The 22,784-nt window shown below is 38.9% G+C and overlaps 43 non-coding genes and 6 pseudogenes across 43 annotated transcripts; all 49 read right to left on the bottom strand.

The window, feature by feature from the left end:
* Positions 1–200: 200 nt before the first annotated feature.
* LOC146054180 (5S ribosomal RNA) lies at positions 201–319 on the bottom strand. The gene has a single exon (XR_014468155.1). It is a non-coding gene; the product is annotated as a 5S ribosomal RNA (ribosomal RNA).
* A 345-nt stretch (positions 320–664) lies between these two features.
* Positions 665–783, bottom strand: LOC146054149 (5S ribosomal RNA). The gene has a single exon (XR_014468127.1). It is a non-coding gene; the product is annotated as a 5S ribosomal RNA (ribosomal RNA).
* A 344-nt stretch (positions 784–1,127) lies between these two features.
* Positions 1,128–1,246, bottom strand: LOC146054076 (5S ribosomal RNA). Its single transcript, XR_014468060.1, has one exon. It is a non-coding gene; the product is annotated as a 5S ribosomal RNA (ribosomal RNA).
* Positions 1,247–1,591: 345 nt separating this feature from the next.
* Positions 1,592–1,710, bottom strand: LOC146054027 (5S ribosomal RNA). The gene has a single exon (XR_014468016.1). It is a non-coding gene; the product is annotated as a 5S ribosomal RNA (ribosomal RNA).
* A 345-nt stretch (positions 1,711–2,055) lies between these two features.
* On the bottom strand, positions 2,056–2,174 carry LOC146054150 (5S ribosomal RNA). The gene has a single exon (XR_014468128.1). It is a non-coding gene; the product is annotated as a 5S ribosomal RNA (ribosomal RNA).
* Positions 2,175–2,519: 345 nt separating this feature from the next.
* Positions 2,520–2,638, bottom strand: LOC146054070 (5S ribosomal RNA). The gene has a single exon (XR_014468055.1). It is a non-coding gene; the product is annotated as a 5S ribosomal RNA (ribosomal RNA).
* A 345-nt stretch (positions 2,639–2,983) lies between these two features.
* Positions 2,984–3,102, bottom strand: LOC146054188 (5S ribosomal RNA; annotated as a pseudogene).
* Positions 3,103–3,447: 345 nt separating this feature from the next.
* Positions 3,448–3,566, bottom strand: LOC146053849 (5S ribosomal RNA). Its single transcript, XR_014467854.1, has one exon. It is a non-coding gene; the product is annotated as a 5S ribosomal RNA (ribosomal RNA).
* A 345-nt stretch (positions 3,567–3,911) lies between these two features.
* On the bottom strand, positions 3,912–4,030 carry LOC146054204 (5S ribosomal RNA; annotated as a pseudogene).
* Positions 4,031–4,375: 345 nt separating this feature from the next.
* LOC146054127 (5S ribosomal RNA) lies at positions 4,376–4,494 on the bottom strand. The gene has a single exon (XR_014468107.1). It is a non-coding gene; the product is annotated as a 5S ribosomal RNA (ribosomal RNA).
* A 328-nt stretch (positions 4,495–4,822) lies between these two features.
* LOC146054152 (5S ribosomal RNA) lies at positions 4,823–4,941 on the bottom strand. Its single transcript, XR_014468129.1, has one exon. It is a non-coding gene; the product is annotated as a 5S ribosomal RNA (ribosomal RNA).
* Positions 4,942–5,286: 345 nt separating this feature from the next.
* LOC146053917 (5S ribosomal RNA) lies at positions 5,287–5,405 on the bottom strand. Its single transcript, XR_014467916.1, has one exon. It is a non-coding gene; the product is annotated as a 5S ribosomal RNA (ribosomal RNA).
* Positions 5,406–5,750: 345 nt separating this feature from the next.
* LOC146054111 (5S ribosomal RNA) lies at positions 5,751–5,869 on the bottom strand. The gene has a single exon (XR_014468092.1). It is a non-coding gene; the product is annotated as a 5S ribosomal RNA (ribosomal RNA).
* A 345-nt stretch (positions 5,870–6,214) lies between these two features.
* LOC146054097 (5S ribosomal RNA) lies at positions 6,215–6,333 on the bottom strand. Its single transcript, XR_014468079.1, has one exon. It is a non-coding gene; the product is annotated as a 5S ribosomal RNA (ribosomal RNA).
* A 345-nt stretch (positions 6,334–6,678) lies between these two features.
* LOC146054153 (5S ribosomal RNA) lies at positions 6,679–6,797 on the bottom strand. Its single transcript, XR_014468130.1, has one exon. It is a non-coding gene; the product is annotated as a 5S ribosomal RNA (ribosomal RNA).
* A 345-nt stretch (positions 6,798–7,142) lies between these two features.
* LOC146053918 (5S ribosomal RNA) lies at positions 7,143–7,261 on the bottom strand. Its single transcript, XR_014467917.1, has one exon. It is a non-coding gene; the product is annotated as a 5S ribosomal RNA (ribosomal RNA).
* Positions 7,262–7,606: 345 nt separating this feature from the next.
* On the bottom strand, positions 7,607–7,725 carry LOC146054113 (5S ribosomal RNA). Its single transcript, XR_014468094.1, has one exon. It is a non-coding gene; the product is annotated as a 5S ribosomal RNA (ribosomal RNA).
* A 345-nt stretch (positions 7,726–8,070) lies between these two features.
* On the bottom strand, positions 8,071–8,189 carry LOC146054252 (5S ribosomal RNA). The gene has a single exon (XR_014468175.1). It is a non-coding gene; the product is annotated as a 5S ribosomal RNA (ribosomal RNA).
* A 345-nt stretch (positions 8,190–8,534) lies between these two features.
* Positions 8,535–8,653, bottom strand: LOC146054042 (5S ribosomal RNA). The gene has a single exon (XR_014468029.1). It is a non-coding gene; the product is annotated as a 5S ribosomal RNA (ribosomal RNA).
* A 345-nt stretch (positions 8,654–8,998) lies between these two features.
* Positions 8,999–9,117, bottom strand: LOC146053939 (5S ribosomal RNA). The gene has a single exon (XR_014467936.1). It is a non-coding gene; the product is annotated as a 5S ribosomal RNA (ribosomal RNA).
* A 345-nt stretch (positions 9,118–9,462) lies between these two features.
* On the bottom strand, positions 9,463–9,581 carry LOC146054205 (5S ribosomal RNA; annotated as a pseudogene).
* A 345-nt stretch (positions 9,582–9,926) lies between these two features.
* Positions 9,927–10,045, bottom strand: LOC146054128 (5S ribosomal RNA). The gene has a single exon (XR_014468108.1). It is a non-coding gene; the product is annotated as a 5S ribosomal RNA (ribosomal RNA).
* A 328-nt stretch (positions 10,046–10,373) lies between these two features.
* Positions 10,374–10,492, bottom strand: LOC146054154 (5S ribosomal RNA). Its single transcript, XR_014468131.1, has one exon. It is a non-coding gene; the product is annotated as a 5S ribosomal RNA (ribosomal RNA).
* A 345-nt stretch (positions 10,493–10,837) lies between these two features.
* LOC146053919 (5S ribosomal RNA) lies at positions 10,838–10,956 on the bottom strand. Its single transcript, XR_014467918.1, has one exon. It is a non-coding gene; the product is annotated as a 5S ribosomal RNA (ribosomal RNA).
* Positions 10,957–11,301: 345 nt separating this feature from the next.
* LOC146054146 (5S ribosomal RNA) lies at positions 11,302–11,420 on the bottom strand. Its single transcript, XR_014468124.1, has one exon. It is a non-coding gene; the product is annotated as a 5S ribosomal RNA (ribosomal RNA).
* A 345-nt stretch (positions 11,421–11,765) lies between these two features.
* LOC146054098 (5S ribosomal RNA) lies at positions 11,766–11,884 on the bottom strand. Its single transcript, XR_014468080.1, has one exon. It is a non-coding gene; the product is annotated as a 5S ribosomal RNA (ribosomal RNA).
* Positions 11,885–12,229: 345 nt separating this feature from the next.
* LOC146054155 (5S ribosomal RNA) lies at positions 12,230–12,348 on the bottom strand. Its single transcript, XR_014468132.1, has one exon. It is a non-coding gene; the product is annotated as a 5S ribosomal RNA (ribosomal RNA).
* A 345-nt stretch (positions 12,349–12,693) lies between these two features.
* LOC146053921 (5S ribosomal RNA) lies at positions 12,694–12,812 on the bottom strand. Its single transcript, XR_014467919.1, has one exon. It is a non-coding gene; the product is annotated as a 5S ribosomal RNA (ribosomal RNA).
* Positions 12,813–13,157: 345 nt separating this feature from the next.
* LOC146054114 (5S ribosomal RNA) lies at positions 13,158–13,276 on the bottom strand. Its single transcript, XR_014468095.1, has one exon. It is a non-coding gene; the product is annotated as a 5S ribosomal RNA (ribosomal RNA).
* A 345-nt stretch (positions 13,277–13,621) lies between these two features.
* Positions 13,622–13,740, bottom strand: LOC146053850 (5S ribosomal RNA). The gene has a single exon (XR_014467855.1). It is a non-coding gene; the product is annotated as a 5S ribosomal RNA (ribosomal RNA).
* Positions 13,741–14,085: 345 nt separating this feature from the next.
* Positions 14,086–14,204, bottom strand: LOC146054043 (5S ribosomal RNA). Its single transcript, XR_014468030.1, has one exon. It is a non-coding gene; the product is annotated as a 5S ribosomal RNA (ribosomal RNA).
* Positions 14,205–14,549: 345 nt separating this feature from the next.
* Positions 14,550–14,668, bottom strand: LOC146053941 (5S ribosomal RNA). The gene has a single exon (XR_014467938.1). It is a non-coding gene; the product is annotated as a 5S ribosomal RNA (ribosomal RNA).
* Positions 14,669–15,013: 345 nt separating this feature from the next.
* On the bottom strand, positions 15,014–15,132 carry LOC146054018 (5S ribosomal RNA). Its single transcript, XR_014468008.1, has one exon. It is a non-coding gene; the product is annotated as a 5S ribosomal RNA (ribosomal RNA).
* Positions 15,133–15,477: 345 nt separating this feature from the next.
* Positions 15,478–15,596, bottom strand: LOC146053943 (5S ribosomal RNA). Its single transcript, XR_014467939.1, has one exon. It is a non-coding gene; the product is annotated as a 5S ribosomal RNA (ribosomal RNA).
* Positions 15,597–15,958: 362 nt separating this feature from the next.
* On the bottom strand, positions 15,959–16,077 carry LOC146053911 (5S ribosomal RNA). Its single transcript, XR_014467910.1, has one exon. It is a non-coding gene; the product is annotated as a 5S ribosomal RNA (ribosomal RNA).
* A 346-nt stretch (positions 16,078–16,423) lies between these two features.
* Positions 16,424–16,542, bottom strand: LOC146053971 (5S ribosomal RNA). The gene has a single exon (XR_014467965.1). It is a non-coding gene; the product is annotated as a 5S ribosomal RNA (ribosomal RNA).
* A 345-nt stretch (positions 16,543–16,887) lies between these two features.
* On the bottom strand, positions 16,888–17,006 carry LOC146054093 (5S ribosomal RNA). Its single transcript, XR_014468076.1, has one exon. It is a non-coding gene; the product is annotated as a 5S ribosomal RNA (ribosomal RNA).
* Positions 17,007–17,351: 345 nt separating this feature from the next.
* On the bottom strand, positions 17,352–17,470 carry LOC146053889 (5S ribosomal RNA). The gene has a single exon (XR_014467890.1). It is a non-coding gene; the product is annotated as a 5S ribosomal RNA (ribosomal RNA).
* Positions 17,471–17,815: 345 nt separating this feature from the next.
* On the bottom strand, positions 17,816–17,934 carry LOC146053866 (5S ribosomal RNA). The gene has a single exon (XR_014467869.1). It is a non-coding gene; the product is annotated as a 5S ribosomal RNA (ribosomal RNA).
* Positions 17,935–18,279: 345 nt separating this feature from the next.
* On the bottom strand, positions 18,280–18,398 carry LOC146053944 (5S ribosomal RNA). Its single transcript, XR_014467940.1, has one exon. It is a non-coding gene; the product is annotated as a 5S ribosomal RNA (ribosomal RNA).
* A 345-nt stretch (positions 18,399–18,743) lies between these two features.
* Positions 18,744–18,852, bottom strand: LOC146054224 (5S ribosomal RNA; annotated as a pseudogene).
* A 346-nt stretch (positions 18,853–19,198) lies between these two features.
* On the bottom strand, positions 19,199–19,317 carry LOC146054071 (5S ribosomal RNA). The gene has a single exon (XR_014468056.1). It is a non-coding gene; the product is annotated as a 5S ribosomal RNA (ribosomal RNA).
* Positions 19,318–19,662: 345 nt separating this feature from the next.
* Positions 19,663–19,781, bottom strand: LOC146054200 (5S ribosomal RNA; annotated as a pseudogene).
* Positions 19,782–20,127: 346 nt separating this feature from the next.
* Positions 20,128–20,246, bottom strand: LOC146054033 (5S ribosomal RNA). Its single transcript, XR_014468021.1, has one exon. It is a non-coding gene; the product is annotated as a 5S ribosomal RNA (ribosomal RNA).
* A 345-nt stretch (positions 20,247–20,591) lies between these two features.
* LOC146054215 (5S ribosomal RNA) lies at positions 20,592–20,710 on the bottom strand. Its single transcript, XR_014468159.1, has one exon. It is a non-coding gene; the product is annotated as a 5S ribosomal RNA (ribosomal RNA).
* A 345-nt stretch (positions 20,711–21,055) lies between these two features.
* On the bottom strand, positions 21,056–21,174 carry LOC146054031 (5S ribosomal RNA). The gene has a single exon (XR_014468019.1). It is a non-coding gene; the product is annotated as a 5S ribosomal RNA (ribosomal RNA).
* Positions 21,175–21,519: 345 nt separating this feature from the next.
* LOC146053945 (5S ribosomal RNA) lies at positions 21,520–21,638 on the bottom strand. The gene has a single exon (XR_014467941.1). It is a non-coding gene; the product is annotated as a 5S ribosomal RNA (ribosomal RNA).
* A 345-nt stretch (positions 21,639–21,983) lies between these two features.
* LOC146054225 (5S ribosomal RNA) lies at positions 21,984–22,092 on the bottom strand (annotated as a pseudogene).
* A 346-nt stretch (positions 22,093–22,438) lies between these two features.
* LOC146054125 (5S ribosomal RNA) lies at positions 22,439–22,557 on the bottom strand. The gene has a single exon (XR_014468105.1). It is a non-coding gene; the product is annotated as a 5S ribosomal RNA (ribosomal RNA).
* Positions 22,558–22,784: the final 227 nt, after the last annotated feature.

The raw sequence follows: 22,784 nt of genomic DNA on the forward strand, positions 1-22,784 counted from the left end.
CAAATTAAACTACTAAAGAGGCTAAACAATATTTAGCTGCCAAAAGCAGTTGGAATTGGGCCGAAACAGTGTGGTAAGTCTTTAGGTGATGGCTATTGTGTCTGTATGACCTCTCCCAAATGTCTGTATTGGCAATAAAAAGAAAAAGTTTCCAATTTAAATAGCTAGAGAATAAAAACAATTTGCCAGTAATGGGAAAAAACCTACAGCACCTGGTGTTCCCATGTGGTCTCCCACCTAAGTACTAACCAGGCCCAACAATGCTTAGCTTCCAAGATAAGACAAGATTGGGCGTATCCAATGTGGTATGGCTGTAGGTGAGACACAGTCACTTTTTTGCCTTCTTCTACTTCTATAACCAGGTAAGCTAATAAAAAAGTTTGCTAACTGTATTGGCTTACTGAAAAAAATCATGTGTTGGTAATGTAAAAAGACCTACAGGACATAATATTAGCAGGTGGTCTCAAATTAAACTACTAAAGAGGCTCAACACTATTTAGCTGCCAAAAGCAGTTGGAATTGGGCCGAAACAGTGTGGTAAGTCTTTAGGTGATGGCTATTGTGTCTGTTTGACCTCTCCCAAATGTCTGTATTGGCAATAAAAAGAAAAAGTTTCCAATTTAAATAGCTAGAGAATAAAAACAATTTGCCAGTAATGGGAAAAAACCTACAGCACCTGGTGTTCCCATGTGGTCTCCCAACCATGTACTAACCATGCCCAACACTGCTTCGCTTCCAAGATCAGACGAGATTGGGCGTATCCAATGTGGTATGGCTGTAGGTGAGATACAGTCACTTTTTTGCCTTCTTCTACTTCTATAACCAGGTAAGCTAATAAAAAAGTTTGCTAAATGTATTGGCCTACTGAAAAAAATCATGTGTTGGTAATGTAAAAAGATCTACAGGACATAATATTAGCAGGTGGCCTCAAATTAAACTACTAAAGAGGCTAAACAATATTTAGCTGCCAAAAGCAGTTGGAATTGGGCCGAAACAGTGTGGTAAGCCTTTAGGTGATGGCTATTGTGTCTGTTTGACCTATCCCAAATGTCTGTATTGGCAATAAAAAAAAAAGTTTCCAATTTAAATAGCTATAGAATAAAAACAATTTGCCAGTAATGGGAAAAAACCTACAGCACCTGGTGTTCCCATGTGGTCTCCCACCCAAGTAATAACCAGGCCCCACACTGCTTAGCTTCCAAGATCAGACGAGATTGGGCGTATCCAATGTGGTATGGCTGTAGGTGAGATACCGTCACTTTTTTGTCCTCTTCTACTTCTATAACCAGGTAAGCTAATAAAAAAGTTTCCTAACATTATTGGCTTACTGAAAAAAATCATGTGTTGGTAATGTAAAAAGACCTACAGGACATAATATTAGCAGGTGGTCTCAAATTAAACTACTAAAGAAGCTCAACACTGTTTTGCTGCCAAAAGCAGTTGGAATTGGGCCGAAACAGTGTAGTAAGTCTTTAGGTGATGGCTATTGTGTCTGTTTGACCTCTCCCAAATGTCTGTATTGGCAATAAAAAGAAAAAGTTTCCAATTTAAATAGCTAGAGAATAAAAACAATTTGCCAGTAATGGGAAAAAACCTACAGAACCTGGTGTTCCCATGTGGTCTCCCACCCAAGTACTAACCAGGCCCAACACTGCTTAGCTTCCAAGATCAGACGAGATTGGGCGTATCCAATGTGGTATGGCTGTAGGTGCGATACAGTCACTTTTTTGCCTTCTTCTACTTCTATAACCAGGTAAGCTAATAAAAAAGTTTGCTAACTGTATTGGCTTACTTAAAAAAATCATGTGTTGGTAATGTAAAAAGACCTACAGGACATAATATTAGCAGGTGGTCTCAAATTAAACTACTAAAGAGGCTCAACACTATTTAGCTGCCAAAAGCAGTTGGAATTGGGCCGAAACAGTGTGGTAAGTCTTTAGGTGATGGCTATTGTGTCTGTTTGACCTCTCCCAAATGTCTGTATTGGCAATAAAAAGAAAAAGTTTCCAATTTAAATAGCTAGAGAATAAAAACAATTTGCCAGTAATGGGAAAAAACCTACAGCACCTGGTGTTCCCATGTGGTCTCCCAACCATGTACTAACCATGCCCAACACTGCTTCGCTTCCAAGATCAGACGAGATTGGGCGTATCCAATGTGGTATGGCTGTAGGTGAGATACAGTCACTTTTTTGCCTTCTTCTACTTCTATAACCAGGTAAGCTAATAAAAAAGTTTGCTAAATGTATTGGCTTACTGAACAAAATCATGTGTTGGTAATGTAAAAAGATCTACAGGACATAATATTAGCAGGTGGCCTCAAATTAAACTACTAAAGAGGCTAAACAATATTTAGCTGCCAAAAGCAGTTGGAATTGGGCCGAAACAGTGTGGTAAGTCTTTAGGTGATGGCTATTGTGTCTGTTTGACCTCTCCCAATTGTCTGTATTGGCAATAAAAAGAAAAAGTTTCCAATTTAAATAGCTATAGAATAAAAACAATTTGCCAGTAATGGGAAAAAACCTACAGCACCTGGTGTTCCCATGTGGTCTCCCACCCAAGTACTAACCAGGCCCCACACTGCTTAGTTTCCAAGATCAGACGAGATTGGGCGTATCCAATGTGGTATGGCTGTAGGTGAGATACAATCACTTTTTTGCCCTCTTCTACTTCTATAACCAGGTAAGCTAATAAAAAAGTTTCCTAACTGTATTGGCTTACTTAAAAAAATCATGTGTTGGTAATGTAAAAAGACCTACAGGACATAATATTAGCAGGTGGTCTCAAATTAAACTACTAAAGAGGCTCAACACTGTTTAGCTGCCAAAAGCAGTTGTAATTGGGCCGAAACAGTGTGGTAAGTTTTTAGGTGATGGCTATTGTGTCTGTTTGACCTCTCCCAAATGTCTGTATTGGCAATAAAAAGAAAAAGTATCCAATTTAAATAGCTAGAGAATAAAAACAATTTGCCAGTAATGGGAAAAAACCTACAGCACCTGGTGTTCCCATGTGGTCTCCCACCCAAGTACTAACTAGGCCCAACACTGCTTAGCTTCCAAGATCAGACGAGATTGGACGTAGCCAATGTTGTATGGCTGTAGGTGAGATACAGTCACTTTTTTGTCCTCTTCTACTTCTATAACCAGGTAAGCTAATAAAAAAGTTTCCTAACATTATTGGCTTACTGAAAAAAATCATGTGTTGGTAATGTAAAAAGACCTACAGGACATAATATTAGCAGGTGGTCTCAAATTAAACTACTAAAGAAGCTCAACACTGTTTAGCTGCCAAAAGCAGTTGGAATTGGGCCGAAACAGTGTGGTAAGTCTTTAGGTGATGGCTATTGTGTCTGTTTGACCTCTCCCAAATGTCTGTATTGGCAATAAAAAGAAAAAGTTTCCAATTTAAATAGCTAGAGAATAAAAACAATTTGGCAGTAATGGGAAAAAACCTACAGCACCTGGTGTTCCCATGTGGTCTCCCACCCAAGTACTAACCAGGCCCAACACTGCTTAGCTTCCAAGATCAGACGAGATTGGGCGTATCCAATGTGGTATGGCTGTAGGTGAGATACAGTCACTTTTTTGCCTTCTTCTACTTCTATAACCAGGTAAGCTAATAAAAAAGTTTGCTAACTGTATTGGCTTACTGAAAAAAATCATGTGTTGGTAATGTAAAAAGATCTACAGGACATAATATTAGCAGGTGGCCTCAAATTAAACTACTAAAGAGGCTAAACAATATTTAGCTGCCAAAAGCAGTTGGAATTGGGCCGAAACAGTGTGGTAAGTCTTTAGGTGATGGCTATTGTGTCTGTTTGACCTCTCCCAATTGTCTGTATTGGAAATAAAAAGAAAAAGTTTCCAATTTAAATAGCTATAGAATAAAAACAATTTGCCAGTAATGGGAAAAAACCTACAGCACCTGGTGTTCCCATGTGGTCTCCAACCCAAGTACTAACAAGGCCCCTCACTGTTTAGCTTCCAAGATCAGACGAGATTGGGCGTATCCAATGTGGTATGGCTGTAGGTGAGATACAATCACTTTTTTGCCCTCTTCTACTTCTATAACCAGGTAAGCTAATAAAAAAGTTTCCTAACTGTATTGGCTTACTTAAAAAAATCATGTGTTGGTAATGTAAAAAGACCTACAGGACATAATATTAGCAGGTGGTCTCAAATTAAACTACTAAAGAGGCTCAACACTGTTTAGCTGCCAAAAGCAGTTGTAATTGGGCCAAAACAGTGTGGTAAGTCTTTAGGTGATGGCTATTGTGTCTGTTTGACCTCTCCCAAATGTCTGTATTGGCAATAAAAAGAAAAAGTGTCCAATTTAAATAGCTAGAGAATAAAAACAATTTTCCAGTAATGGGAAAAAACCTACAGCACCTGGTGTTCCCATGTGGTCTCCCACCCAAGTACTAACTAGGCTCAACACTGCTTAGCTTCCAAGATCAGACGAGATTGGGCGTATCCAATGTGGTATGGCTGTAGGTGAGATACAGTCTTCTTCTATAACCAGGTAAGCTAATAAAAAAGTTTCCTAACATTATTGGCTTACTGAAAAAAATCATGTGTTGGTAATGTAAAAAGACCTACAGGACATAATATTAGCAGGTGGTCTCAAATTAAACTACTAAAGAAGCTCAACACTGTTTAGCTGCCAAAAGCAGTTGGAATTGGGCCGAAACAGTGTGGTAAGTCTTTAGGTGATGGCTATTGTGTCTGTTTGACCTCTCCCAAATGTCTGTATTGGCAATAAAAAGAAAAAGTTTCCAATTTAAATAGCTAGAGAATAAAAACAATTTGCCAGTAATGGGAAAAAACCTACAGCACCTGGTGTTCCCATGTGGTCTCCCAACCATGTACTAACCATGCCCAACACTGCTTCGCTTCCAAGATCAGACGAGATTGGGCGTATCCAATGTGGTATGGCTGTAGGTGAGATACAGTCACTTTTTTGCCTTCTTCTACTTCTATAACCAGGTAAGCTAATAAAAAAGTTTGCTAAATGTATTGGCTTACTGAAAAAAATCATGTGTTGGTAATGTAAAAAGATCTACAGGACATAATATTAGCAGGTGGCCTCAAATTAAACTACTAAAGAGGCTAAACAATATTTAGCTGCCAAAAGCAGTTGGAATTGGGCCGAAACAGTGTGGTAAGTCTTTAGGTGATGGCTATTGTGTCTGTTTGACCTCTCCCAATTGTCTGTATTGGCAATAAAAAGAAAAAGTTTCCAATTTAAATAGCTATAGAATAAAAACAATTTGCCAGTAATGGGAAAAAACCTACAGCACCTGGTGTTCCCATGTGGTCTCCCACCCAAGTACTAACCAGGCCCCACACTGCTTAGCTTCCAAGATCAGACGAGATTGGGCATATCCAATGTGGTATGGCTGTAGGTGAGATACAATCACTTTTTTGCCCTCTTCTACTTCTATAACCAGGTAAGCTAATAAAAAAGTTTCCTAACTGTATTGGCTTACTTAAAAAAATCATGTGTTGGTAATGTAAAAAGACCTACAGGACATAATATTAGCAGGTGGTCTCAAATTAAACTACTAAAGAGGCTCAACACTGTTTAGCTGCCAAAAGCAGTTGTAATTGGGCCGAAACAGTGTGGTAAGTTTTTAGGTGATGGCTATTGTGTCTGTTTGACCTCTCCCAAATGTCTGTATTGGCAATAAAAAGAAAAAGTGTCCAATTTAAATAGCTAGAGAATAAAAACAATTTGCCAGTAATGGGAAAAAACCTACAGCACCTGGTGTTCCCATGTGGTCTCCCACCCAAGTACTAACTAGGCCCAACACTGCTTAGCTTCCAAGATCAGACGAGATTGGTCGTATCCAATGTGGTATGGCTGTAGGTGAGATACAGTCACTTTTTTGTCCTCTTCTACTTCTATAACCAGGTAAGCTAATAAAAAAGTTTGCTAACTGTATTGGCTTACTGAAAAAAATCATGTGTTGGTAATGTAAAAAGACCTACAGGACATAATATTAGCAGGTGGTCTCAAATTAAACTACTAAAGAAGCTCAACACTGTTTAGCTTCCAAAAGCAGTTGGAATTGGGCCAAAACAGTGTGGTAATTCTTTAGGTGATGGCTATTGTGTCTGTTTGACCTCTCCCAAATGTCTGTATTGGCAATAAAAAGAAAAAGTTTCCAATTTAAATAGCTAGAGAATAAAAACAATTTGCCAGTAATGGGAAAAAACCTACAGCACCTGGTGTTCCCATGTGGTCTCCCACCCAAGTACTAACTAGGCCCAACACTGCTTAGCTTCCAAGATCAGTCGAGATTGGGCGTATCCAATGTGGTATGGCTGTAGGTGAGATACAGTCACTTTTTTGCCTTCTTCTACTTCTATAACCAGGTAAGCTAATAAAAAAGTTTGCTAACTGTATTGGCTTACTGAAAAAAATCATGTGTTGGTAATGTAAAAAGACCTAGAGGACATAATATTAGCAGGTGGTCTCAAATTAAACTACTAAAGAGGCTCAACACTATTTAGCTGCCAAAAGCAGTTGTAATTGGGCCGAAACAGTGTGGTAAGTCTTTAGGTGATGGCTATTGTGTCTGTTTGATTTCTCCCAAATGTCTGTATTGGCAATAAAAAGAAAAAGTTTCCAATTTAAATAGCTAGAGAATAAAAACAATTTGCCAGTAATGGGAAAAAACCTACAGCACCTGGTGTTCCCATGTGGTCTCCCAACCATGTACTAACCATGCCCAACACTGCTTCGCTTCCAAGATCAGACGAGATTGGGCGTATCCAATGTGGTATGGCTGTAGGTGAGATACAGTCACTTTTTTGCCTTCTTCTACTTCTATAACCAGGTAAGCTAATAAAAAAGTTTGCTAAATGTATTGGCTTACTGAAAAAAATCATGTGTTGGTAATGTAAAAAGATCTACAGGACATAATATTAGCAGGTGGCCTCAAATTAAACTACTAAAGAGGCTAAACAATATTTAGCTGCCAAAAGCAGTTGGAATTGGGCCGAAACAGTGTGGTAAGTCTTTAGGTGATGGCTATTGTGTCTGTTTGACCTCTCCCAATTGTCTGTATTGGCAATAAAAAGAAAAAGTTTCCAATTTAAATAGCTATAGAATAAAAACAATTTGCCAGTAATGGGAAAAAACCTACAGCACCTGGTGTTCCCATGTGGTCTCCCACCCAAGTACTAACCAGGCCCCACACTGCTTAGCTTCCAAGATCAGACGAGATTGGGCATATCCAATGTGGTATGGCTGTAGGTGAGATACAATCACTTTTTTGCCCTCTTCTACTTCTATAACCAGGTAAGCTAATAAAAAAGTTTCCTAACTGTATTGGCTTACTTAAAAAAATCATGTGTTGGTAATGTAAAAAGACCTACAGGACATAATATTAGCAGGTGGTCTCAAATTAAACTACTAAAGAGGCTCAACACTGTTTAGCTGCCAAAAGCAGTTGTAATTGGGCAGAAACAGTGTGGTAAGTTTTTAGGTGATGGCTATTGTGTCTGTTTGACCTCTCCCAAATGTCTGTATTGGCAATAAAAAGAAAAAGTGTCCAATTTAAATAGCTAGAGAATAAAAACAATTTGCCAGTAATGGGAAAAAACCTACAGCACCTGGTGTTCCCATGTGGTCTCCCACCCAAGTACTAACTAGGCCCAACACTGCTTAGCTTCCAAGATCAGACGAGATTGGTCGTATCCAATGTGGTATGGCTGTAGGTGAGATACAGTCACTTTTTTGTCCTCTTCTACTTCTATAACCAGGTAAGCTAATAAAAAAGTGTCCTAACATTATTGGCTTACTGAAAAAAATCATGTGTTGGTAATGTAAAAAGACCTACAGGACATAATATTAGCAGGTGGTCTCAAATTAAACTACTAAAGAAGCTCAACACTGTTTAGCTGCCAAAAGCAGTTGGAATTGGGCCGAAACAGTGTGGTAAGTCTTTAGGTGATGGCTATTGTGTCTGTTTGACCTCTCCCAAATGTCTGTATTGGCAATAAAAAGAAAAAGTTTCCAATTTAAATAGCTAGAGAATAAAAACAATTTGCCAGTAATGGGAAAAAACCTACAGCACCTGGTGTTCCCATGTGGTCTCCCACCCGAGTACTAACCAGGCCCAACACTGCTTAGCTTCCAAGATCAGACGAGATTGGGCGTATCCAATGTGGTATGGCTGTAGGTGAGATACAGTCACTTTTTTGCCTTCTTCTACTTCTATAACCAGGTAAGCTAATAAAAAAGTTTGCTAACTGTATTGGCTTACTGAAAAAAATCATGTGTTGGTAATGTAAAAAGATCTACAGGACATAATATTAGCAGGTGGCCTCAAATTAAACTACTAAAGAGGCTAAACAATATTTAGCTGCCAAAAGCAGTTGGAATTGGGCCGAAACAGTGTGGTAAGTCTTTAGGTGATGGCTATTGTGTCTGTTTGACCTCTCCCAATTGTCTGTATTGTAAATAAAAAGAAAAAGTTTCCAATTTAAATAGCTATAGAATAAAAACAATTTGCCAGTAATGGGAAAAAACCTACAGCACCTGGTGTTCCCATGTGGTCTCCCACCCAAGTACTAACCAGGCCCCTCACTGTTTAGCTTCCAAGATCAGACGAGATTGGGCGTATCCAATGTGGTATGGCTGTAGGTGAGATACAATCACTTTTTTGCCCTCTTCTACTTCTATAACCAGGTAAGCTAATAAAAAAGTTTCCTAACTGTATTGGCTTACTTAAAAAAATCATGTGTTGGTAATGTAAAAAGACCTACAGGACATAATATTAGCAGGTGGCCTCAAATTAAACTACTAAAGAGGCTAAACAATATTTAGCTGCCAAAAGCAGTTGGAATTGGGCCGAAACAGTGTGGTAAGTCTTTAGGTGATGGCTATTGTGTCTGTTTGACCTCTCCCAAATGTCTGTATTGGCAATAAAAAGAAAAAGTGTCCAATTTAAATAGCTAGAGAATAAAAACAATTTTCCAGTAATGGGAAAAAACCTACAGCACCTGGTGTTCCCATGTGGTCTCCCACCCAAGTACTAACTAGGCCCAACACTGCTTAGCTTCCAAGATCAGACGAGATTGGGCGTATCCAATGTGGTATGGCTGTAGGTGAGATGCAGTCACTTTTTTGCCTTCTTCTACTTCTATAACCAGGTAAGCTAATAAAAAAGTTTGCTAACTGTACTGGCTTACTGAAAAAAATCATGTGTTGGTAATGTAAAAAGATCTACAGGACATAATATTAGCAGGTGGCCTCAAATTAAACTACTAAAGAGGCTAAACAATATTTAGCTGCCAAAAGCAGTTGGAATTGGGCCGAAACAGTGTGGTAAGTCTTTAGGTGATGGCTATTGTGTCTGTTTGACCTCTCCCAATTGTCTGTATTGGAAATAAAAAGAAAAAGTTTCCAATTTAAATAGCTATAGAATAAAAACAATTTGCCAGTAATGGGAAAAAACCTACAGCACCTGGTGTTCCCATGTGGTCTCCAACCCAAGTACTAACAAGGCCCCTCACTGTTTAGCTTCCAAGATCAGACGAGATTGGGCGTATCCAATGTGGTATGGCTGTAGGTGAGATACAATCACTTTTTTGCCCTCTTCTACTTCTATAACCAGGTAAGCTAATAAAAAAGTTTCCTAACTGTATTGGCTTACTTAAAAAAATCATGTGTTGGTAATGTAAAAAGACCTACAGGACATAATATTAGCAGGTGGTCTCAAATTAAACTACTAAAGAGGCTCAACACTGTTTAGCTGCCAAAAGCAGTTGTAATTGGGCCAAAACAGTGTGGTAAGTCTTTAGGTGATGGCTATTGTGTCTGTTTGACCTCTCCCAAATGTCTGTATTGGCAATAAAAAGAAAAAGTGTCCAATTTAAATAGCTAGAGAATAAAAACAATTTTCCAGTAATGGGAAAAAACCTACAGCACCTGGTGTTCCCATGTGGTCTCCCACCCAAGTACTAACTAGGCTCAACACTGCTTAGCTTCCAAGATCAGACGAGATTGGGCGTATCCAATGTGGTATGGCTGTAGGTGAGATACAGTCTTCTTCTATAACCAGGTAAGCTAATAAAAAAGTTTCCTAACATTATTGGCTTACTGAAAAAAATCATGTGTTGGTAATGTAAAAAGACCTACAGGACATAATATTAGCAGGTGGTCTCAAATTAAACTACTAAAGAAGCTCAACACTGTTTAGCTGCCAAAAGCAGTTGGAATTGGGCCGAAACAGTGTGGTAAGTCTTTAGGTGATGGCTATTGTGTCTGTTTGACCTCTCCCAAATGTCTGTATTGGCAATAAAAAGAAAAAGTTTCCAATTTAAATAGCTAGAGAATAAAAACAATTTGCCAGTAATGGGAAAAAACCTACAGCACCTGGTGTTCCCATGTGGTCTCCCAACCATGTACTAACCATGCCCAACACTGCTTCGCTTCCAAGATCAGACGAGATTGGGCGTATCCAATGTGGTATGGCTGTAGGTGAGATACAGTCACTTTTTTGCCTTCTTCTACTTCTATAACCAGGTAAGCTAATAAAAAAGTTTGCTAAATGTATTGGCTTACTGAAAAAAATCATGTGTTGGTAATGTAAAAAGATCTACAGGACATAATATTAGCAGGTGGCCTCAAATTAAACTACTAAAGAGGCTAAACAATATTTAGCTGCCAAAAGCAGTTGGAATTGGGCCGAAACAGTGTGGTAAGTCTTTAGGTGATGGCTATTGTGTCTGTTTGACCTCTCCCAATTGTCTGTATTGGCAATAAAAAGAAAAAGTTTCCAATTTAAATAGCTATAGAATAAAAACAATTTGCCAGTAATGGGAAAAAACCTACAGCACCTGGTGTTCCCATGTGGTCTCCCACCCAAGTACTAACCAGGCCCCACACTGCTTAGCTTCCAAGATCAGACGAGATTGGGCATATCCAATGTGGTATGGCTGTAGGTGAGATACAATCACTTTTTTGCCCTCTTCTACTTCTATAACCAGGTAAGCTAATAAAAAAGTTTCCTAACTGTATTGGCTTACTTAAAAAAATCATGTGTTGGTAATGTAAAAAGACCTACAGGACATAATATTAGCAGGTGGTCTCAAATTAAACTACTAAAGAGGCTCAACACTGTTTAGCTGCCAAAAGCAGTTGTAATTGGGCCGAAACAGTGTGGTAAGTTTTTAGGTGATGGCTATTGTGTCTGTTTGACCTCTCCCAAATGTCTGTATTGGCAATAAAAAGAAAAAGTGTCCAATTTAAATAGCTAGAGAATAAAAACAATTTGCCAGTAATGGGAAAAAACCTACAGCACCTGGTGTTCCCATGTGGTCTCCCACCCAAGTACTAACTAGGCCCAACACTGCTTAGCTTCCAAGATCAGACGAGATTGGTCGTATCCAATGTGGTAGGGCTGTAGGTGAGATACAGTCACTTTTTTGTCCTCTTCTACTTCTATAACCAGGTAAGCTAATAAAAAAGTTTGCTAACTGTATTGGCTTACTGAAAAAAATCATGTGTTGGTAATGTAAAAAGACCTACAGGACATAATATTAGCAGGTGGTCTCAAATTAAACTACTAAAGAAGCTCAACACTGTTTAGCTTCCAAAAGCAGTTGGAATTGGGCCAAAACAGTGTGGTAATTCTTTAGGTGATGGCTATTGTGTCTGTTTGACCTCTCCCAAATGTCTGTATTGGCAATAAAAAGAAAAAGTTTCCAATTTAAATAGCTAGAGAATAAAAACAATTTGCCAGTAATGGGAAAAAACCTACAGCACCTGGTGTTCCCATGTGGTCTCCCACCCAAGTACTAACTAGGCCCAACACTGCTTAGCTTCCAAGATCAGTCGAGATTGGGCGTATCCAATGTGGTATGGCTGTAGGTGAGATACAGTCACTTTTTTGCCTTCTTCTACTTCTATAACCAGGTAAGCTAATAAAAAAGTTTGCTAACTGTATTGGCTTACTGAAAAAAATCATGTGTTGGTAATGTAAAAAGACCTAGAGGACATAATATTAGCAGGTGGTCTCAAATTAAACTACTAAAGAGGCTCAACACTATTTAGCTGCCAAAAGCAGTTGTAATTGGGCCGAAACAGTGTGGTAAGTCTTTAGGTGATGGCTATTGTGTCTGTTTGATTTCTCCCAAATGTCTGTATTGGCAATAAAAAGAAAAAGTTTCCAATTTAAATAGCTAGAGAATAAAAACAATTTGCCAGTAATGGGAAAAAACCTACAGCACCTGGTGTTCCCATGTGGTCTCCCAACCATGTACTAACCATGCCCAACACTGCTTCGCTTCCAAGATCAGACGAGATTGGGCGTATCCAATGTGGTATGGCTGTAGGTGAGATACAGTCACTTTTTTGCCTTCTTCTACTTCTATAACCAGGTAAGCTAATAAAAAAGTTTGCTAAATGTATTGGCTTACTGAAAAAAATCATGTGTTGGTAATGTAAAAAGATCTACAGGACATAATATTAGCAGGTGGCCTCAAATTAAACTACTAAAGAGGCTAAACAATATTTAGCTGCCAAAAGCAGTTGGAATTGGGCCGAAACAGTGTGGTAAGTCTTTAGGTGATGGCTATTGTGTCTGTTTGACCTCTCCCAATTGTCTGTATTGGCAATAAAAAGAAAAAGTTTCCAATTTAAATAGCTATAGAATAAAAACAATTTGCCAGTAATGGGAAAAAACCTACAGCACCTGGTGTTCCCATGTGGTCTCCCACCCAAGTACTAACCAGGCCCCACACTGCTTAGCTTCCAAGATCAGACGAGATTGGGCATATCCAATGTGGTATGGCTGTAGGTGAGATACAATCACTTTTTTGCCCTCTTCTACTTCTATAACCAGGTAAGCTAATAAAAAAGTTTCCTAACTGTATTGGCTTACTTAAAAAAATCATGTGTTGGTAATGTAAAAAGACCTACAGGACATAATATTAGCAGGTGGTCTCAAATTAAACTACTAAAGAGGCTCAACACTGTTTAGCTGCCAAAAGCAGTTGTAATTGGGCAGAAACAGTGTGGTAAGTTTTTAGGTGATGGCTATTGTGTCTGTTTGACCTCTCCCAAATGTCTGTATTGGCAATAAAAAGAAAAAGTGTCCAATTTAAATAGCTAGAGAATAAAAACAATTTGCCAGTAATGGGAAAAAACCTACAGCACCTGGTGTTCCCATGTGGTCTCCCACCCAAGTACTAACTAGGCCCAACACTGCTTAGCTTCCAAGATCAGACGAGATTGGTCGTATCCAATGTGGTATGGCTGTAGGTGAGATACAGTCACTTTTTTGTCCTCTTCTACTTCTATAACCAGGTAAGCTAATAAAAAAGTGTCCTAACATTATTGGCTTACTGAAAAAAATCATGTGTTGGTAATGTAAAAAGACCTACAGGACATAATATTAGCAGGTGGTCTCAAATTAAACTACTAAAGAAGCTCAACACTGTTTAGCTGCCAAAAGCAGTTGGAATTGGGCCGAAACAGTGTGGTAAGTCTTTAGGTGATGGCTATTGTGTCTGTTTGACCTCTCCCAAATGTCTGTATTGGCAATAAAAAGAAAAAGTTTCCAATTTAAATAGCTAGAGAATAAAAACAATTTGCCAGTAATGGGAAAAAACCTACAGCACCTGGTGTTCCCATGTGGTCTCCCACCCGAGTACTAACCAGGCCCAACACTGCTTAGCTTCCAAGATCAGACGAGATTGGGCGTATCCAATGTGGTATGGCTGTAGGTGAGATACAGTCACTTTTTTGCCTTCTTCTACTTCTATAACCAGGTAAGCTAATAAAAAAGTTTGCTAACTGTATTGGCTTACTGAAAAAAATCATGTGTTGGTAATGTAAAAAGATCTACAGGACATAATATTAGCAGGTGGCCTCAAATTAAACTACTAAAGAGGCTAAACAATATTTAGCTGCCAAAAGCAGTTGGAATTGGGCCGAAACAGTGTGGTAAGTCTTTAGGTGATGGCTATTGTGTCTGTTTGACCTCTCCCAATTGTCTGTATTGTAAATAAAAAGAAAAAGTTTCCAATTTAAATAGCTATAGAATAAAAACAATTTGCCAGTAATGGGAAAAAACCTACAGCACCTGGTGTTCCCATGTGGTCTCCCACCCAAGTACTAACCAGGCCCCTCACTGTTTAGCTTCCAAGATCAGACGAGATTGGGCGTATCCAATGTGGTATGGCTGTAGGTGAGATACAATCACTTTTTTGCCCTCTTCTACTTCTATAACCAGGTAAGCTAATAAAAAAGTTTCCTAACTGTATTGGCTTACTTAAAAAAATCATGTGTTGGTAATGTAAAAAGACCTACAGGACATAATATTAGCAGGTGGCCTCAAATTAAACTACTAAAGAGGCTAAACAATATTTAGCTGCCAAAAGCAGTTGGAATTGGGCCGAAACAGTGTGGTAAGTCTTTAGGTGATGGCTATTGTGTCTGTTTGACCTCTCCCAAATGTCTGTATTGGCAATAAAAAGAAAAAGTGTCCAATTTAAATAGCTAGAGAATAAAAACAATTTTCCAGTAATGGGAAAAAACCTACAGCACCTGGTGTTCCCATGTGGTCTCCCACCCAAGTACTAACTAGGCCCAACACTGCTTAGCTTCCAAGATCAGACGAGATTGGGCGTATCCAATGTGGTATGGCTGTAGGTGAGATGCAGTCACTTTTTTGCCTTCTTCTACTTCTATAACCAGGTAAGCTAATAAAAAAGTTTGCTAACTGTACTGGCTTACTGAAAAAAATCATGTGTTGGTAATGTAAAAAGACCTACAGGACATAATATTAGCAAGTGGTCTCAAATTAAACTACTAAAGAGGCTCAACACTATTTAGCTGCCAAAAGCAGTTGGAATTGGGCCGAAACAGTGTGGTAAGTCTTTAGGTGATGGCTATTGTGTCTGTTTGACCTCTCCCAAATGTCTGTATTGGCAATAAAAAGAAAAAGTTTCCAATTTAAATAGCTAGAGAATAAAAACAATTTGCCAGTAATGGGAAAAAACCTACAGCACCTGGTGTTCCCATGTGGTCTCCCACCCAAGTACTTACCAGGCCCAACACTGCTTAGCTTTCAAGATCAGACGAGATTGGGCGTATCCAATGCGGTATGGCTGTAGGTGAGATACAGTCACTTTTTTGCCTTCTTCTACTTCTATAACCAGGTAAGCTAATAAAAAAGTTTGCTAACTGTATTGGCTTACTGAAAAAAATCATGTGTTGGTAATGTAAAAAGATCTACAGGACATAATATTAGCAGGTGGCCTCAAATTAAACTACTAAAGAGGCTAAACAATATTTAGCTGCCAAAAGCAGTTGGAATTGGGCAGAAACAGTGTGGTAAGTCTTTAGGTGATGGCTATTGTGTCTGTTTGACCTCTCCCAAATGTCTGTATTGGCAATAAAAAGAAAAAGGGTCCAATTTAAATAGCTAGAGAATAAAAACAATTTGCCAGTAATGGGAAAAAACCTACAGCACCTGGTGTTCCCATGTGGTCTCCCACCCAAGTACTAACTAGGCCCAACACTGCTTAGCTTCCAAGATCAGACGAGATTGGGCGTATCCAATGTGGTATGGCTGTAGGTGTGGTATGGCTGTAGGTGAGATACAGTCACTTTTTTGTCCTCTTCTACTTCTATAACCAGGTAAGCTAATAAAAAAGTTTCCTAACATTATTGGCTTACTAAAAAAAATCATGTGTTGGTAATGTAAAAAGACCTACAGGACATAATATTAGCAGGTGGTCTCAAATTAAACTACTAAAGAAGCTCAACACTGTTTAGCTGCCAAAAGCAGTTGTAATTGGGCCGAAATAGTGTGGTAAGTCTTTAGGTGATGGCTATTGTGTCTGTTTGACCTCTCCCAAATGTCTGTATTGGCAATAAAAAGAAAACGTTTCCAATTTAAATAGCTAGAGAATAAAAACAATATGCCAGTAATGGGAAAAAACCTACAGCACCTGGTGTTCCCATGTGGTCTCCCACCCAAGTACTAACCAGGCCCAACACTGCTTAGCTTCCAAGATCAGTCGAGATTGGGCGTATCCAATGTGGTATGGCTGTAGGTGAGATACAGTCACTTTTTTGCCTTCTTCTACTTCTATAACCAGGTAAGCTAATAAAAAAGTTTGCTAACTGTATTGGCTTACTGAAAAAAATCATGTGTTGGTAATGTAAAAAAGACCTACAGGACATAATATTAGCAGGTGGTCTCAAATTAAACTACTAAAGAGGCTCAACACTATTTAGCTGCCAAAAGCAGTTGTAATTTTGCCGAAACAGTGTGGTAAGTCTTTAGGTGATGGCTATTGTGTCTGTTTGACCTCTCCCAAATGTCTGTATTGGCAATAAAAAGAAAAAGTTTCCAATTTAAATAGCTAGAGAATAAAAACAATTTGCCAGTAATGGGAAAAAACCTACAGCACCTGGTGTTCCCATGTGGTCTCCCACCCAAGTACTAACCAGGCCCAACACTGCTTAGCTTCCAAGATCAGACGAGATTGGGCGTATCCAATGTGGTATGGCTGTAGGTGAGATACAGACACTTTTTTGCCTTCTTCTACTTCTATAACCAGGTAAGCTAATAAAAAAGTTTGCTAACTGTATTGGCTTACTGAAAAAAATCATGTGTTGGTAATGTAAAAAGACCTACAGGACATAATATTAGCAGGTGGTCTCAAATTAAACTACTAAAGAAGCTCAACACTGTTTAGCTTCCAAAAGCAGTTGGAATTGGGCCAAAACAGTGTGGTAATTCTTTAGGTGATGGCTATTGTGTCTGTTTGACCTCTCCCAAATGTCTGTATTGGCAATAAAAAGAAAAAGTTTCCAATTTAAATAGCTAGAGAATAAAAACAATTTGCCAGTAATGGGAAAAAACCTACAGCACCTGGTGTTCCCATGTGGTCTCCCACCCAAGTACTAACCAGGCCCAACACTGCTTAGCTTCCAAGATCAGACGAGATTGGGCGTATCCAATGTGGTATGGCTGTAGGTGAGATACAGACACTTTTTTGCCTTCTTCTACTTCTATAACCAGGTAAGCTAATAAAAAAGTTTGCTAACTGTATTGGCTTACTGAAAAAAATCATGTGTTGGTAATGTAAAAAGACCTACAGGACATAATATTAGCAGGTGGTCTCAAATTAAACTACTAAAGAGGCTCAACACTATTTAGCTGCCAAAAGCAGTTGGAATTGGGCCGAAACAGTGTGGTAAGTCTTTAGGTGATGGCTATTGTGTCTGTTTGACCTCTCCCAAATGTCTGTATTGGCAATAAAAAGAAAAAGTTTCCAATTTAAATAGCTAGAGAATAAAAACAATTTGCCAGTAATGGGAAAAAACCTACAGCACCTGGTGTTCCCATGTGGTCTCCCACCCAAGTACTAACCAGGCCCAACACTGCTTAGCTTCCAAGATCAGACGAGATTGGGCATATCCAATGTGGTATGGCTGTAGGTGAGATACAGTCACTTTTTTGCCTTCTTCTACTTCTATAACCAGGTAAGCTAATAAAAAAGTTTGCTAACTGTATTGGCTTACTGAAAAAAATCATGTGTTGGTAATGTAAATAGATCTACAGGACATAATATTAGCAGGTGGCCTCAAATTAAACTACTAAAGAGGCTAAACAATATTTAGCTGCCAAAAGCAGTTGGAATTGGGCCGAAACAGTGTGGTAAGTCTTTAGGTGATGGCTATTGTGTCTGTTTGACCTCTCCCAATTGTCTGTATTGGCCATAAAAAGAAAAAGTTTCCAATTAAAATAGCTATAAAATAAAAACAATTTGCCAGTAATGGGAAAAAACCTACAGCACCTGGTGTTCCCATGTGGTCTCCCACCCAAGTACTAACCAGGCCCCACACTGCTTAGCTTCCAAGATCAGACGAGATTGGGCGTATCCAATGTGGTATGGCTGTAGGTGAGATACAATCACTTTTTTGCCCACTTCTACTTCTATAACCAGGTAAGCTAATAAAAAAGTTTCCTTACTGTATTGGCTTACTTAAAAAAATCATGTGTTGGTAATGTAAAAAGACCTACAGGACATAATATTAGCAGGTGGTCTCAAATTAAACTACTAAAGAGGCTCAACACTGTTTAGCTGCCAAAAGCAGTTGTAATTGGGCCGAAACAGTGTGGTAAGTCTTTAGGTGATGGCTATTGTGTCTGTTTGACCTCTCCCAAATGTCTGTATTGGCAATAAAAAGAAAAAGTGTCCAATTTAAATAGCTAGAGAATAAAAACAATTTGCCAATAATGGGAAAAAACCTACAGCACCTGGTGTTCCCATGTGGTCTCCCACCCAAGTACTAACTAGGCCCAACACTGCTTAGCTTCCAAGATCAGACGAGATTGGGCGTATCCAATGTGGTATGGCTGTAGGTGAGATACAGTCACTTTTTTGTCCTCTTCTACTTCTATAACCAGGCAAGCTAATAAAAAAGTTTCCTAACATTAATGGCTTACTGAAAAAAATCATGTGTTGATAATGTAAAAAGACCTACAGGACATAATATTAGCAGGTGGTCTCAAATTAAACTACTAAAGAGGCTCAACACTGTTTAGCTGCCAAAAGCAGTTGTAATTGGGCCGAAACAGTGTGGTAAGTCTTTAGGTGATGGCTATTGTGTCTGTTTGACCTCTCCCAAATGTCTGTATTGGCAATAAAAAGAAAAAGTGTCCAATTTAAATAGCTAGAGAATAAAAACAATTTGCCAGTAATGGGAAAAAACCTACAGCACCTGGTGTTCCCATGTGGTCTCCCACCCAAGTACTAACTAGGCCCAACACTGCTTAGCTTCCAAGATCAGGCGTATCCAATGTGGTATGGCTGTAGGTGAGATACAGTCACTTTTTTGTCCTCTTCTACTTCTATAACCAGGCAAGCTAATAAAAAAGTTTCCTAACATTAATGGCTTACTGAAAAAAATCATGTGTTGGTAATGTAAAAAGACCTACAGGACATAATATTAGCAGGTGGTCTCAAATTAAACCACTAATGAGGCTCAACACTGTTTAGCTGCCAAAAGCAGTTGGAATTGGGCCGAAAAAGTGTGGTAAGTCTTTAGGTGATGGCTATTGTGTCTGTTTCACCTCTCTTTAAATGTCTGTATTGGCAATAAAAAGAAAAAGTTTCCAATTTAAACAGCTAGAGAATAAAAACAATTTGCCAGTAATGGGAAAAAACCTACAGCACCTGGTGTTCCCATGTGGTCTCCCACCCAAGTACTAACCAGGCCCAACACTGCTTAGCTTCCAAGATCAGACGAGATTGGGCGTATCCAATGTGGTATGGATGCAGGTGAGATACAGGCAATTTTTTGCCCTCTTCTACTTCTATCTAAAGGTAATCTAATAAAAAAGTTTCCTAACTGTATTGGCTTACTGAAAAAAATCATGTGTTGGTAATATAAAAAGAACTACAGGACATAATATTAGCAGGTGGTCTCAAATTAAACTACTAAAGAGGCTCAACACTATTTAACTGCCAAAAGCAGTTGGAATTGGGCCGAAACAGTGTGGTAAGTCTTTAGGTGATGGCTATTGTGTCTGTTTGACCTCTCCCAAATGTCTGTATTGGCAATAAAAAGAAAAAGTTCCCAATTTAAATAGCTAGAGAATAAACACAATTTGCCAGTAATGGGAAAAAACCTACAGCACCTGATGTTCCCATGTGGTCTCCCACCCAAGTACTAACCATGCCCAACACTGCTTAGCTACCAAGATCAGTCGAGATTGGGCGTGTCCAATGTGGTATGGCTGTACGTGTGATACAAGCACTTTTTTGGCCTCTTCTACTTTTATCTAAAGGTAAGCTAATAAAAAAGTTTCCTAACTGTATTGGCTTACTGAAAAAAAATCATGTGTTGTTAATGTAAAAAGACCTACAGGACATAATATTAGCAAGTGGTCTCAAATTAAACTACTAAAGAGGCTCAACACTATTTAGCTGCCAAAAGCAGTTGGAATTGGGCCGAAACAGTGTGGTAAGTCTTTAGGTGATGGCTATTGTGTCTGTTTGACCTCTCCCAAATGTCTGTATTGGCAATAAAAAGAAAAAGTTTCCAATTTAAATAGCTAGAGAATAAAAACAATTTGCCAGTAATGGGAAAAAACCTACAGCACATGGTGTTCCCATGTGGTCTCCCACCCAAGTACTAACCAGGCCCAACACTGCTTAGCTTCCAAGATCAGACGAGATTGGGCGTATCCAATGTGGTATGGCTGTAGGTGAGATACAGACACTTTTTTGCCTTCTTCTACTTCTATAACCAGGTAAGCTAATAAAAAAGTTTGCTAACTGTATTGGCTTACTGAAAAAAATCATGTGTTGGTAATGTAAAAAGACCTACAGGACATAATATTAGCAGGTGGTCTCAAATTAAACTACTAAAGAGGCTCAACACTATTTAGCTGCCAAAAGCAGTTGGAATTGGGCCGAAACAGTGTGGTAAGTCTTTAGGTGATGGCTATTGTGTCTGTTTGACCTCTCCCAAATGTCTGTATTGGCAATAAAAAGAAAAAGTTTCCAATTTAAATAGCTAGAGAATAAAAACAATTTGCCAGTAATGGGAAAAAACCTACAGCACCTGGTGTTCCCATGTGGTCTCCCACCCAAGTACTAACCAGGCCCAACACTGCTTAGCTTCCAAGATCAGACGAGATTGGGCGTATCCAATGTGGTATGGCTGTAGGTGAGATACAGTCACTTTTTTGCCTTCTTCTACTTCTATAACCAGGTAAGCTAATAAAAAAGTTTGCTAACTGTATTGGCTTACTGAAAAAAATCATGTGTTGGTAATGTAAAAAGATCTACAGGACATAATATTAGCAGGTGGCCTCAAATTAAACTACTAAAGAGGCTAAACAATATTTAGCTGCCAAAAGCAGTTGGAATTGGGCCGAAACAGTGTGGTAAGTCTTTAGGTGATGGCTATTGTGTCTGTTTGACCTCTCCCAATTGTCTGTATTGGCCATAAAAAGAAAAAGTTTCCAATTGAAATAGCTATAAAATAAAAACAATTTGCCAGTAATGGGAAAAAACCTACAGCACCTGGTGTTCCCATGTGGTCTCCCACCCAAGTACTAACCAGGCCCCACCCTGCTTAGCTTCCAAGATCAGACGAGATTGGGCGTATCCAATGTGGTATGGCTGTAGGTGAGATACAATCACTTTTTTGCCCACTTCTACTTCTATAACCAGGTAAGCTAATAAAAAAGTTTCCTTACTGTATTGGCTTACTTAAAAAAATCATGTGTTGGTAATGTAAAAAAACCTACAGGACATAATATTAGCAGGTGGTCTCAAATTAAACTACTAAAGAGGCTCAACACTGTTTAGCTGCCAAAAGCAGTTGTAATTGGGCCGAAACAGTGTGGTAAGTCTTTAGGTGATGGCTATTGTGTCTGTTTGACCTCTCCCAAATGTCTGTATTGGCAATAAAAAGAAAAAGTGTCCAATTTAAATAGCTAGAGAATAAAAACAATTTGCCAGTAATGGGAAAAAACCTACAGCACCTGGTGTTCCCATGTGGTCTCCCACCCAAGTACTAACTAGGCCCAACACTGCTTAGCTTCCAAGATCAGACGAGATTGGGCGTATCCAATGTGGTATGGCTGTAGGTGAGATACAGTCACTTTTTTGTCCTCTTCTACTTCTATAACCAGGCAAGCTAATAAAAAAGTTTCCTAACATTAATGGCTTACTGAAAAAAATCATGTGTTGATAATGTAAAAAGACCTACAGGACATAATATTAGCAGGTGGTCTCAAATTAAACTAATAAAGAGGCTCAACACTGTTTAGCTGCCAAAAGCAGTTGTAATTGGGCCGAAACAGTGTGGTAAGTCTTTAGGTGATGGCTATTGTGTCTGTTTGACCTCTCCCAAATGTCTGTATTGGCAATAAAAAGAAAAAGTGTCCAATTTAAATAGCTAGAGAATAAAAACAATTTGCCAGTAATGGGAAAAAACCTACAGCACCTGGTGTTCCCATGTGGTCTCCCACCCAAGTACTAACTAGGCCCAACACTGCTTAGCTTCCAAGATCAGGCGTATCCAATGTGGTATGGCTGTAGGTGAGATACAGTCACTTTTTTGTCCTCTTCTACTTCTATAACCAGGCAAGCTAATAAAAAAGTTTCCTAACATTAATGGCTTACTGAAAAAAATCATGTGTTGGTAATGTAAAAAGACCTACAGGACATAATATTAGCAGGTGGTCTCAAATTAAACCACTAATGAGGCTCAACACTGTTTAGCTGCCAAAAGCAGTTGGAATTGGGCCGAAAAAGTGTGGTAAGTCTTTAGGTGATGGCTATTGTGTCTGTTTCACCTCTCTTTAAATGTCTGTATTGGCAATAAAAAGAAAAAGTTTCCAATTTAAACAGCTAGAGAATAAAAACAATTTGCCAGTAATGGGAAAAAACCTACAGCACCTGGTGTTCCTATGTGGTCTCCCACCCAAGTACTAACCAGGCCCAACACTGCTTAGCTTCCAAGATCAGACGAGATTGGGCGTATCCAATGTGGTATGGATGCAGGTGAGATACAGGCAATTTTTTGCCCTCTTCTACTTCTATCTAAAGGTAATCTAATAAAAAAGTTTCCTAACTGTATTGGCTTACTGAAAAAAATCATGTGTTGGTAATATAAAAAGAACTACAGGACATAATATTAGCAGGTGGTCTCAAATTAAACTACTAAAGAGGCTCAACACTATTTAACTGCCAAAAGCAGTTGGAATTGGGCCGAAACAGTGTGGTAAGTCTT

The sequence above is a fragment of the Crinia signifera genome, unplaced genomic scaffold, assembly GCF_055691185.1.
Source record: "Crinia signifera unplaced genomic scaffold, ASM5569118v1 HAP2_SCAFFOLD_222, whole genome shotgun sequence".
Lineage (NCBI taxonomy): Eukaryota > Metazoa > Chordata > Amphibia > Anura > Myobatrachidae > Crinia > Crinia signifera.